The 12,124-nt window shown below is 35.2% G+C and overlaps 1 long non-coding RNA gene and 1 pseudogene across 1 annotated transcript in view; both read left to right on the top strand.

Moving 5' to 3' along the window:
- Nucleotides 1-12,124, top strand: part of LOC123000708 (uncharacterized) — an 83,244-nt gene that overhangs the window by 35,001 nt on the left and 36,119 nt on the right. The gene's annotated exons all lie outside the window — the stretch shown is intronic.
- On the top strand, nt 1,244-1,358 carry LOC113251566 (U4 spliceosomal RNA; annotated as a pseudogene).

The raw sequence follows: 12,124 nt of genomic DNA, 5'->3' as shown, positions 1-12,124 counted from the left end.
TTTTGTTTTCTGTTTTACAAATTGAAGATTTGTGGCAACCCTGTGTTGAGGAAGTCTATTGGCATCATTTTTCCCACAGCACTTTCTCACTTTGTGTCTCTGTCACATTTTGGTAATTCTAGCAATATTTCAAACTTTTAAATTATTATTACATATTCATTATCTGTGGTCAGTGATTTTTGATGTTAATATTATAATTGCTTTAGGGCATCATGAATTGTGCCCATATAAGACAACAAATTAATCAGAAATGTTGTATGTTCTGAGTACTCCACCAACCAGCTATCCTCTTTTCTCTCTCTCTCTTCTCTCCTATTCCCTGAGACACAATATTGAAATTTAGCCAGTTAATAACCCTACATTGGCCTCCCAAGTGTTCAAGAGGAAGTAAGAGTCACATGTCTCCACTTTAAATCAAAAGCTAAAGTTATTAAGCTTAGTGAGGAAGGTATGTTGAAAGCTGAGATAGGTTGAAAGCTATGCCTCTTGCACCAGTTAGCCAAGCTGTGAATGCAAAGGAAAGGTTCTTGAAGGAAATGTAAAAGTACCACTCCAGTGAACACATGAATGATAAGAAAGCAAAACAGCCTTATTGCTGATATGGAGAAAGTTTTAGTGGTCTGGGCAAAAGATCAAACCAGTCACAACATTCCTTTAAGACAAAGCCTGATCCAGAGCAAGGCCCTAACTCTCTTCAATTCTGTGAAGGCTGAGAGAGGTGAGGAAGCTGCAGAAGAGAGTTTGAAGCTAGCACAGGTTGGTTCATGAGGTGTAAGGAAAGAAGCCATTTCCATAACATAAAATGCAAGGGGAAGCAGCAAGTGCTGTTGGAGTAGCTGCAGCAAGTTATCCAGAAGATCTGGCTATGGTAATTAATGAAGGTGGTTACACTAAACGACAGATTTTCAGATAGATGAAACAGCCTTCTATTGGAAAAAGATGCCATCTAGTTATTTCAAAGCTAGAAAGGACAAGTCAGTGCTTGGCTTCAAAGGTTCAAAGGACAGGCTGACTGTCTTGTTAGGGGCTAATGCAGGTGGTGACTTGATGTTGAAGCCAGTCAATGCTCATTGGCCATTTCAAAAATCGTAGGGCCCTTAAGAGTTATGCTAAGTCTACTCTGCAGGTACTCTATAAATGGACCAACAAAGCCTAGATGACAGCCAATCTGTTTACAGCATGGCTTACTAAATATTTTAAGCCCACTGTTGAAATCTACTCTTCAGAAACACATACTCCTTTCAGCTTTGCGCAGTGGCAGTATCATAGCCAATGAGGTTTATCCGAGGCGCAATTATTGCTAATTGAAACAGAAACACATACTCCTTTCAAAATATTACTGCTCATTGACAATGCACTTGGTCAGTTAAGAGCTCTGATGGAGATGTGCAACAAGATTAATATTTTCATGCCTGCTAACACAGTGATGTATTCTGCAGCCCATGGATCAAGTAGTAATTTCAACTTTCAAATCTTACTATTTAAGAAATACATCTTAGAAGGCTATTGCTGCTGTAGATAGTGATTCTTCTGATGAATCTGAGCAAAGTGAATTGAAAACCTTTTGGACAGGATTCACCATTGTAGATGCTATTAGTAACCTCTCTGATTCATGGGTAGAGGTCAACATATCAACATTAATAGGAGTTTGGAAGAAGTTGATTCCAGTCCTCATGGATGACTTTGAGAGGGTTAACACTTTAGTAGAGGAAGTAACTGCCCATGTGGTAGAAATAGCAAGAGAACTAGAAGTGGAGCCTGAAGATGTGACTGAATTGCTGCAATCTTATGATAAAAATGTAATGGATGAGCAATTGCTTTTTATGGATGAGCAAAGAAAGTGGCTTCTTGAGATGGAATCTACTTCTGGTGAAGAGGCTGTGAAGATTGTTGAAATGACAAGAAAGGATTTAGAATATTACAAAAACTTAATTGATAAATCAGTGGCAGCATTTGAGAGGACTGACTCCAGTTTTGAAAGAAGTTCTACTTTAGGTTAAACACTATCTAACAGTATTGCATGCTACAGAGAAATCGTTCATGAAAGGGAGAGGTAATTGATGCATAAACTTTATCGTTGTCTCACTTTAAGAAATCACAACAGCCACCCAATCTTCAGCAACCACCACCCTGATCAGTTTGAAGCCATCACCACAGAGGTACGATTGTGATTTTCCAGATCACAAAAAGATTGTGATTTGCTAAAGGCTCAGATGATGGTTAGCACTTTTTATTGATAATGTATTTTTAAATTAAGGAATATACATTTTTTCAGATAGAATGCTAAGAGACTTCATAGGCTACAGTATAATGTAAGCATAACTTTTATATGCACTGAAAAACCAAATAGCTTATTTTTGACTCGCTTTATTGCAATATTTGCTTTATTGTAATGATCTAGAACCAAACTCACAATACCTCCAAGGTATGCCTGTATAAGTTTTAATAAACTTTTATATAGTTCCATTTATCAACATTAATTGCCTCTGCTAAGATCTTACATTGATTCAATATGGAAATAAAATTGCTCTGCATTAAAGACCAGAAAAATGGCTCAAACTGATTCTAATAAAAAGCTGATATTTTAACAATTATGGGTTTTAATTCATTTAGATTGTGTGACTTTTAAATCAGCAAGTTTCAATAGCCCCATTCATACCTGACGTTTGAATTTTAAATGAAAACAAAGATGGCAGCCTAGTTCACTACTTCCTATCTAGCAGTTGAGTGTGTTTGGCACATGCTCAAGAAAATGTTACAGAATTAACAAAGATACGCTTTGAGAGTGCAATGTGATACTAAGGAAAAGTAAAATTAAAATATTAAGAGAATAAAGAAGTACAAATAGATACTAGCATATTTGAATTTAGTTTCTGAAATTAAAATCCTTGCAATGTTTAGAAATAATGGTAGATTTGATGTGAGTAAATAAAATGAGAAACTAGGCATTGAAAAATTAGACTTATTTTCCTTAAATATGTATTAAATACATCAAAACAAATTATTTCATCAAATATATCATTAGCATCTTGGACAGCAACAGGACTAGACTTTAAGAACTCGTTTTTACTCAGTTTTATTCTTTGTATTTTCTCAAAAATATCCTCCGTTGAACTTCACAACAATTCTGTGAGATAGACATAGAATTTAACATTAAGGAATCTAAGGTTTAGAATTAGGAAGTCTTGTGGCTAAAGTTTGATCTGCTCCAGGTTTGGGGTTTTGTATAGTGCTCCTTTCTGCTAGTTATTGGAAAAGTGGTTCTCATCACACTGACTTCATAATGGAGATGTTTATAAAATATAAATATATCTAATATAGATACATCTAGCATAAGATACAAATATATCTAACATAAACGCTCCAGCACAAGAAAAAAGACATCTGTAGTATCTGAACTGGAAAAAGTAGGAGAGCTCTCCAAGAAGGTGTTCCTTCACTCTTGGGCTTACAGGTTTAGAAAAGTCACAAAAGATCTAGGAAGGAAAGGAGGAATGGAGGACGGGAGGAAGGGAGGGGACTCTCTGCTGGCCAGACAGAAGAGCAGGCTGAACTCTGGAGGAGTGGTACAAAGGGAGAGATATATCATCATATACATGTAGCCTCCCCAGTGCTAGAGGCTTCCAACCGAAGTCCTATTCAATTCAGACTCACTTGAAGATATCATGGCTGTTACATGCTCAGGCAGACTATGAAAGGGAAATTGAAGAAGTGCATCTTTATACGTAAGTGTATTATAAGCATTAAGCACCCTGTATTTTGGGAGACTGAACCCTGTCAGAGAACACACTTCCCATTTTCTCTCATGAGAAATCGGGTCCTATATCCCCCTGAAAGGCAATAGTAACTATCACAGAGGAACTCCCCCCAGCCTAAGAACGGAAAAAAAAAAAAAAAAAAAAAAAAAAAGCTCCTTTTAGGAGCTTTCTAACAGAAAAATGTGTAAAGAGGAACTGCAAATAGAACTCTTTAGAGCAACAATTCTTAACCTCTGTTTTGCCACACAATTTCCAAAAGAGATGTTTAATTTGCTTTAAAAATAGCGGGCTTATTTTGTCAGGAAACAAGAAGAAAATGTTTTAAAATGAAGGACAGGGTAGGTGCTACAACTTTGTAAAATTTATAAGAATCTTAGGAACAGTGATCCTTGTTTTTCGTCCTCATGAACAGTGTTCATATGAGAAGGGCCTTGCCGTATGTATCTTACTATCGGTGTTGTCATTGCTAAAGAAAATACAGTCCAGATAAAGAACCAGTGTCTATTAATCTTGAACCACCTCAGTTAATTAGTGAAATATTCATACAATTTATAAAATATTCATACTAGGAAATATCTATAGTTCTGGGAACAAGTACACATATTAAAAGCGTTAAACATTAGGCACTTGCTATATACCAAACTGACATTGAAGGAGTAAAAATGTCAACGATGCTAAATCCCTGTGTGAAGGACTTTTATCATTCACTGTAAAAGAATGCTAATAGAGTGTCCAGAGAACACCTTTGTATATCAGATCCAACGTTCCTCGTGATTCATTCCACTTACATTTTAAAGCTGTTGATAGAAGGTGAGTATGGTATGCATCAGGGAGAAAAACATTCGAAGAGGACATGCAAATGTTCTGCAATTCACTATGTATTTCCTTACACAAAAATGAGATGAAGTAGGAAACACTATCTCAGCGATCACGTTCTTTCAAATTAAAACTTCTCATGTTTGTCAGTTATTTAAAGCCCACCTGTCACTTTGACCCCTTTAATTCCAAAAATTAGTTCCTCTACACACTAAATCACTACTTTACAAGTATATCCATAGACTTAATTGGGGGGTGGGAATGTTCACAGATTTTCAGATTCCCCATCTTTGGTGTTTGACATAAAAACAACCAGAAAATGAAAGTTACGTTAAATCTGATATTCATTAGTCTCCCTGAAAGACCTTAAAGGAAAAATCTTTTACGCACCATAGTACAATGTAATGATGAAATTAAAAAAAAAAAAAATCCACTCCAACATGCATTGATGACTACCCAAAGCATTCTTTGGAAGACTGTCCAAATATTAGCAGCAAACACCAAAGAAATAGAATTCTTCAAGAACTCATGATTTGGTCTGAACAAGATACTTATAAATGAAGTATCTCTCTATTATGATTCTTAGGTTTCTTCCAAGTGTTCTGAATTAATTATTTTTACCTTGTCAAATTTTTTTGTTCTTCCTTTTTCATACATGATAGGAATATTGAGGGATTTTAGGCACCTCATTTAGTACCAGAGAAGCTCAACAGTCTTAATTAAGACAAAATATGATTTCTCAAAAACAAGAAGAGACTCTCCATGCCTAATAGGAAAGGATATTTTACCCTATTAGATTATCAGCCACACTACAGTTTATACTATAGGTTTTATGACATAAAATAGTGGACTACACAAAGAAAACCTTTTGAAGTTTCAGTCATATATTCAGGTATGCATGTCCTAACTTTTCAAATCCAGAAATAAGTAACAGGAACCTTTTATGGATAGAGACTAAGAGAAGAATCAATGCAAAGTAGTCCAGTTCAAAGTCAAATTACTACATGATGGTTACTGTACTATTCTTTATAGGATATAAAATATACTAGTATAATGAATGAAAAGTCTCCCTAAAGTGTTTAGAAAGTCATCTCAATGACATTTCTCAAACTTCAGAAGAGATGATATATCTGTCAATAAAATGACACCAAAATCATATTTTATAAGGATTTTAGATTAACACGTGCTTTTGAAGGATGACATTATAGGATCTTAATATCTATAATCAGAAAGTCTTTTGCTCTTGCAAGGCAATAAGTTTAAGAATTAATTTTGTCTGCTATAAAGCTGGCTTGCCTTTAATCTTCAGATTTAATAGGTCTCTTTTTTGCTGAATGTTTTAGGCAGGTAATTGAGGAAATAGTCTACGTTCCATTTCAGTCAACATAAAATGACATTGAAAAGTCTTCAAATGTTTCCAGGAAATTCATGCTAAACAGTCTCTGTTATATTTGATATTGAATAACAGCAGAAATCCGTGTCTCTAATAAAGCCTTTCCTAAGATTTTATGTAATGAAGCTACATGCTCATGGTAACTTACTTGACTCATTAAGATGTCACAAAACTAAGCATATATAAAATGCATATAAATTGATATGTGGACTTATGATGATTTATACAATGGAGGTTATCACACATGCCATATGTTCTTTCCTCCAAATGAAATTTCTAGTGTAATTTTGAAACCAAATTCCTAAAAAACAAACCAAGACAAAACAAACAAACAAACCAGAATGATTATCCTTGCTTTGCTCAGATGGACATCTTGATTCAGGCTTTCTGCCATTATTTATGTCAATGGAAATCTTGAAAAATCATCTGCTCAGTAAATTTTGTAAAGTGCACAAAAAATATGCACGGAACATCGGAAACCAGCAAATGACCCTTTCCAAAATAGATCCTTCCAGGAATCTTTGAGACTGTTCACATTTAGAAGCGGTAGTGGTTACATTAAGGACTTATGAAAGGGGTCCAATTCTGAAATGCTTTCAATGCTTGTGGATAACTGGCAACTTCTTTCTCTTTTATTAAACATACTCTGCCAGAAAAGCCTTCTTCAGTCAAAACAAACTTCCACTTAAGAGCAGTTTTTTTTTTTTTTTCTAAACATTTCATAAAGTAAATAGTGAAGCAGGGTTTTTTTCCCCCTCTCTTTTTTTCTGATAGGAAGTGAGATTCTAGTTTGGCAAGGAACAACTGTGATTTTGGCTTTCTGTTTTAAATTTAGTTATTCTTTCAAGGTTCTGAATTTTGTTATATAGGTGCCCAGAGGCAAGGAGAAGCATTTTTATACATACAAAGTAGATAAACAATGGAGGAAAGATGCTCTAATGGACCATTTCTCTGCTCCCCTCCCTTAGCCTACAGCATTTTATCTGTTCTGCAAGTATTACAGTTGATCTGAAAAGACTTCTTAGACCATTGTTTTTAGACTTAGCATTCTTTTTTATTCAATTTCTTATTTTCGACAGCTGAAAATTCGAGGCTTAAACTTTCTATCAGACCTTCATTTTTTTGAGTGAGAATGACAATTTTTGGAAAGATAAAATGGCTTTATCTTTGCGGTAATTTAAATCTATTAATGGTATTTTTTCTTTTTTAACAGCACAGGTGGGAGTGGGGTAAGAGGAGAGAGTGAGAGGAAGTCTACATCACACATACAAGTCCATGGCGTGTATTTAATGGGATAGCAAGTGCTGTTGGGTCACATCTAACCACACGCTCTGCGCTGTTGCTGGAGGGAGGATACGCTTGTCTCACTTTAAATTGACCTCTGGCTAATATTCACAGCTGTGTTAATGAGCTTGAAGAGGGTACCATATTCAGTGTTGTTGTTGTTGTTGTTGTTGTTAACCAAAAAGGAATAACAACTGAAATGAAGTGATTTTGAAGGAAGGCAAGGACATTTGGGGACTGTTCTACAACAGGCAACTTTTCAAAAGCCAAAATCATTTCCTTATATTTCAGGGACGCATTTACAAGCTGAAACTATTGTTTCTTTTTTGCCCTCATTCGGTATTAGAAAAATGCCTTCACAGATGAATTGCTAAGAAATAGCTGGGGTCTGGGCCAGTTATTTTGCATTTTCGTTCTGTAAACTCACTGTCCTAGTATTCCATCCCACCCCTCCAACCCACTCCATCCTCCCTAGTAAATGAGCATGCATTACATGCAGGATAAAACTATCATATCCTTAAACAAATGTCCTTTTCAAAAGTATAATATAAAGCAGACCTAGAAAGTCTGCTGCTATAATGATTTCATGTTTTGCTGATCCTGGTCTTTTCTTCTGAAAGGCTTTTTAGTGGTCCCCAGTGAAAAGTTGAGATCAGCATTTAAATGCGGGTCTATCTTTTTAACATACTTTAAGTCCTCAGAAGTCACTAAGTCTCAGTGGCTTTGAGAATTTATAAGCATATCTAGGATGTTAAGAATACCTTCCATGTCTTTTTTTTTTCCTGCAAAATTACATTAATTGGAATTTGTATTTTTTCTTCCCCTTTGTGATTTGAAGGAAACATACTACAGAATAAGATTTGTTCAAGACCATTTCTGTGTGTGAAGCAGCTCTCCCCAGACGGTTAGGGACCAATTATAGGAATTTCCTCTATTCTTTGGATTTTTACAGCTGATGTACACTGCTTCCTCTCCTAGGTAACAGCAGTGTGCACATGTGCAATGAGACACAGAAAAGGAAAAGAAAAAGAAAAGAAAAAAGTAATTATGTTGTTCCTTGTTATATGCAATAACCAGCATTTGGTTAGAATGCTTGTATGAGTTTTAATTTTAAATGAAAAGATTAAGGCAAAGGAAACCAACATTCTCTTTAAAATTACCACTTTTCTGAATCAATCAACATATTCATTTGCATTTAAAACTTGGCATTTCTTGCTTCAGACATAATTTTCTTCCAGGTCCTTTGAAGTCCTTCTCCACATTCTTTACACTTGTCATAGAGACATTTTTATTTACCATTAAAGCCTAAGAAAAATTGATCAAGGCCTGGAGGTTTCATGTTCTTCAAGTTTTGAGCTTACATGTTAAATTGCAAAACTACAGCAACGGAAAACTATCTAGCGATGAATATAATAAATAAACCAGTTCCTTTGATCTTCAAAAATATTTTATATTACGTTTGTGATTCATAGGATATAAACTATCCCATGATCTTATCAGTTCTAATCAAGAATGGAATCATCCAAAGAAACATCTACTACAGGACTGCAGCTAGGATGACACAAGTGGAGCCATGGTTTTCACCCTCAGGTTGGTACTCAAACCTCAGCACCCAGCTCTCTGCCCTCATCTAGTATATGAGACCAGTAACCCTGCAACCATATTGATGGAGCAACTATGTGCCAACAATGTTGCTAGATCTGTTGAGGGAATATTAACATGAGTAATTTTGTGGGAAAAGTGCTAAGACAGAGATCTGTCCTAGAATTTGTGAGCCTGCAAAAGTTACCTTCATACTATCAGTATGAAGACAGCAAGCATAATACAGTATAGATATGGGCTCCTACTGCTGATTGCCTCAGCTGAATTCTGCTTCTACCCCCAGTTCTGTCATATCAAACATGTCATTTTTAATATTTCTAAGTCTCATTTTATTTATGAAAGGTGTACAATAGTGCCTACTTTACAGGTGTGATGATAATTCAATGAGATATCTTATTTCAAGCACAGCACCTGTGTTATTGTGGTCATCATCCTTATTTTCACAAGAAAGGAAAAAAACAAACCTGAACAACATCCACTTTCATAAAACACAAAGTAGCATTAAAGGGAAAATCAAACTCTAAATATTAATAGCCATGAGTTTTTATTTGATATTTTTATGATTACTTATTACCCTAAAATCACAAAGAAATTGCAATTTCTACTTCCATAAAGAAAACCTAAAAGCTTTTACTTCCTATTAAAACCTAAAATTATTAACTTTAAAACGAGGCAATGGCAGTAGTAATAAAATTGCATTGGTATAGTTTTTAAAACTCTGCTTTTACCTAGACACTTTCACACAAATTAATGTATTTAATCCTTACAAACACCCTGGATTGTATTTTTATCCCCATTTTACAAATGAAGAAACTAAGACTCAAAGTTACAGAACTCCTTAGCAGCAGAATATCTAATATTCGCCTTTAATGCCAAAATTCTGAAAATAAATATTTATAAGGGTTATATGTAGACAGGAATATTTTCAGTCCTTATTTTAATGGCAAAACAAAATTCTAGTTTTAATCAAAACAAAAAGTCTAAGGTATTGCTTTCCATAACAAGTCCAAAAAATCATAACTAATAGAGACTGTTACATTTATTAAGCCGTATTTTGACTGCATTGACAAGTAAAATGAACGCATAATTAAGGCATCTTGAATGAATGTTAACAAAAAATATAATCATTGGTTTCTTGTTCATTTCAGTGGCCCATGTTGCTCCCCAACCCTTGGTTTTGCTAAATCAATATGTATAATTTATTTAAGTCATGTGATTCTTAACCACAATACACCAAAATAAGTGCCCGTAATTATATCAAGGAGTGAGAATAACGATTTGTAAATAAGTAGAAAACCATTTACAGCTAGTGCATACTTGGTTTTAATTTACAAAAACAAAAAACAAAAAACAAAAAAACAAAACAAAAACAAAAAAAAAAACCAAAATCCTACTGGAAAAGAGAGTAACTAGAACTTTCCCTTTGTAAGCACAAGCATTCAGTGTTGTTCCCTCACCTAACAAGAACTCCTGGAAGACCGTATCTTTCCACTGCACAACTATTTGCAAACAGAGTTAGTAACTAATCCTTTGTAATCCAATCTACCTGCTACGCTACATTATCTCACCAATTTTAATTGTGACTCTCGCCTTCACAAGACCTTCCAATTACTCTCCACTGTCCACTCCATAAACAAAACTTAATCTATGGAAAAACCGAATCCAACATTCACCGTATACGACTTCTGCTGTACATGGTCTTGTCCTCTGCCTTTACCTATTTTAACCCATCAAGTCCTCCATTTTTTTCAAAGTCCAGTGAAATGCTCATCCTTTTCTTGAGGGTCTTTTTGGCCTTTCTATTCAAAATTATTCCTTCTATGAATATCTAGGGATCCTGGTTTGTTTGTTTCTTTGTTTTAAATCACATTTGTGGGTTTTATCCCTGTACTGTCTTGAAATAGGGCCACTTATTGTGTCTTCTGCTACTAGGGACAAAGTTCTGGTAAGAAAGACAGAATCTTTTTTCACTTTTATATTCTCCCATTGCAGTTTAATGCAACACTTTGCATATAGCAGGTGACCAAAAAAAAAAAAAAAAAACTTGAAGAAAAAAACATTTCTTCCTTCCTCTTTAGGGCTATTAATATTTAATGTAGTGAAGGAACATGGCCGTATTTCCTAACTCCCTTGCCATTTCTGCTTATGGGTTGCTGGATGTGGGTGTATGTGTCTGAGCAATGCAAGGGGAACAGGGTTAGTTTCTTCTGGCAAATCAATAGCTATAACCTCTTTGGTTTGAAAGAAATGGGCATGATTCTGACTTGGGTAGGAAATCTAAGAGGAAGAACTGCATTCTAAAATCCTATAATGTTAGAACTGGAAGACCTCATCTGATCCAAGGACCTCATTTCACACAGCAGCTAACAATGGTGGAAACTGCCCTTTTAGAAGCTGGGAAAGCTTTTTGCTCAATACTTAGAGAAAGAAAAAAAATTATCTTTCCAATTGATCAAAACTGAGGCAAATAATAATCAGGAGAAAAATGTCATTAAGCTCAGGGACTTTAAGCTTTTAAGGCCTTGTAAAGACCTCAGGAAGTAACGACCAGAGTAGAGCTGAAGGGAACATCTCTACTCAATTCCGGACCACACTCATTTTTAAGTCACGATGGCTCAGGTGCACTCAGGCTTCCCCTATCATCGTTGTGCCTAAAGAGAGAATTCTTTTGTTGCAAGATGATGCGCGTGAAGCCAAAGATTCTTAAGAATATTTTTTCACTTCTTAAAACACTCATCCCAAATTACGTAAGAGAAATTATAATATTTCACAAATTCCCCAAAATTTCATCTTCTCGTAAGTAGAGAACTTTTAAGACTTTTTTGTGTTGTACTTGTTTTAAGAATCACTTTTTACATTAAATAAAAGCACAAGCTGCCTTTTGGAAGTGAGAACATTCCATGCCCCCACAAGAAACCTGTATGCTTCACTGTTGATGGGATGCGGAACTCTGCCAAACAGTGAACTAATGAATTAGAATTTGGCAGCGCTCCATGCCTGATACAATTTAGTTCAAATTTATGGAATCTACTGCTTCCAGAAATCCACTTGTGCCTAAGGCCTCTCTGTACCTTTCAGAGTAAAAAGCATGACATTGCTAGACTTCTGATTTTACTTCATTGATGAAGAAAGAATCATGAGCAACATAGGTTTTCTAACCTAAATCTCTGACCATTTCTTCAATTTTGCAACAACAGTAAATCAGTTGAAATCATCATCTCTTTGGGTAGATAACAGAATATTTCTAAATCTCTGATTAAATCCCCTTAGA

This window comes from Ursus arctos, unplaced genomic scaffold (genome assembly GCF_023065955.2).
Source record: "Ursus arctos isolate Adak ecotype North America unplaced genomic scaffold, UrsArc2.0 scaffold_10, whole genome shotgun sequence".
Classification (NCBI taxonomy): Eukaryota; Metazoa; Chordata; class Mammalia; order Carnivora; family Ursidae; genus Ursus; species Ursus arctos.
Note: the sequence above shows the minus strand (reverse complement) of the source record. Positions and strands in the feature narration are given on the sequence as shown.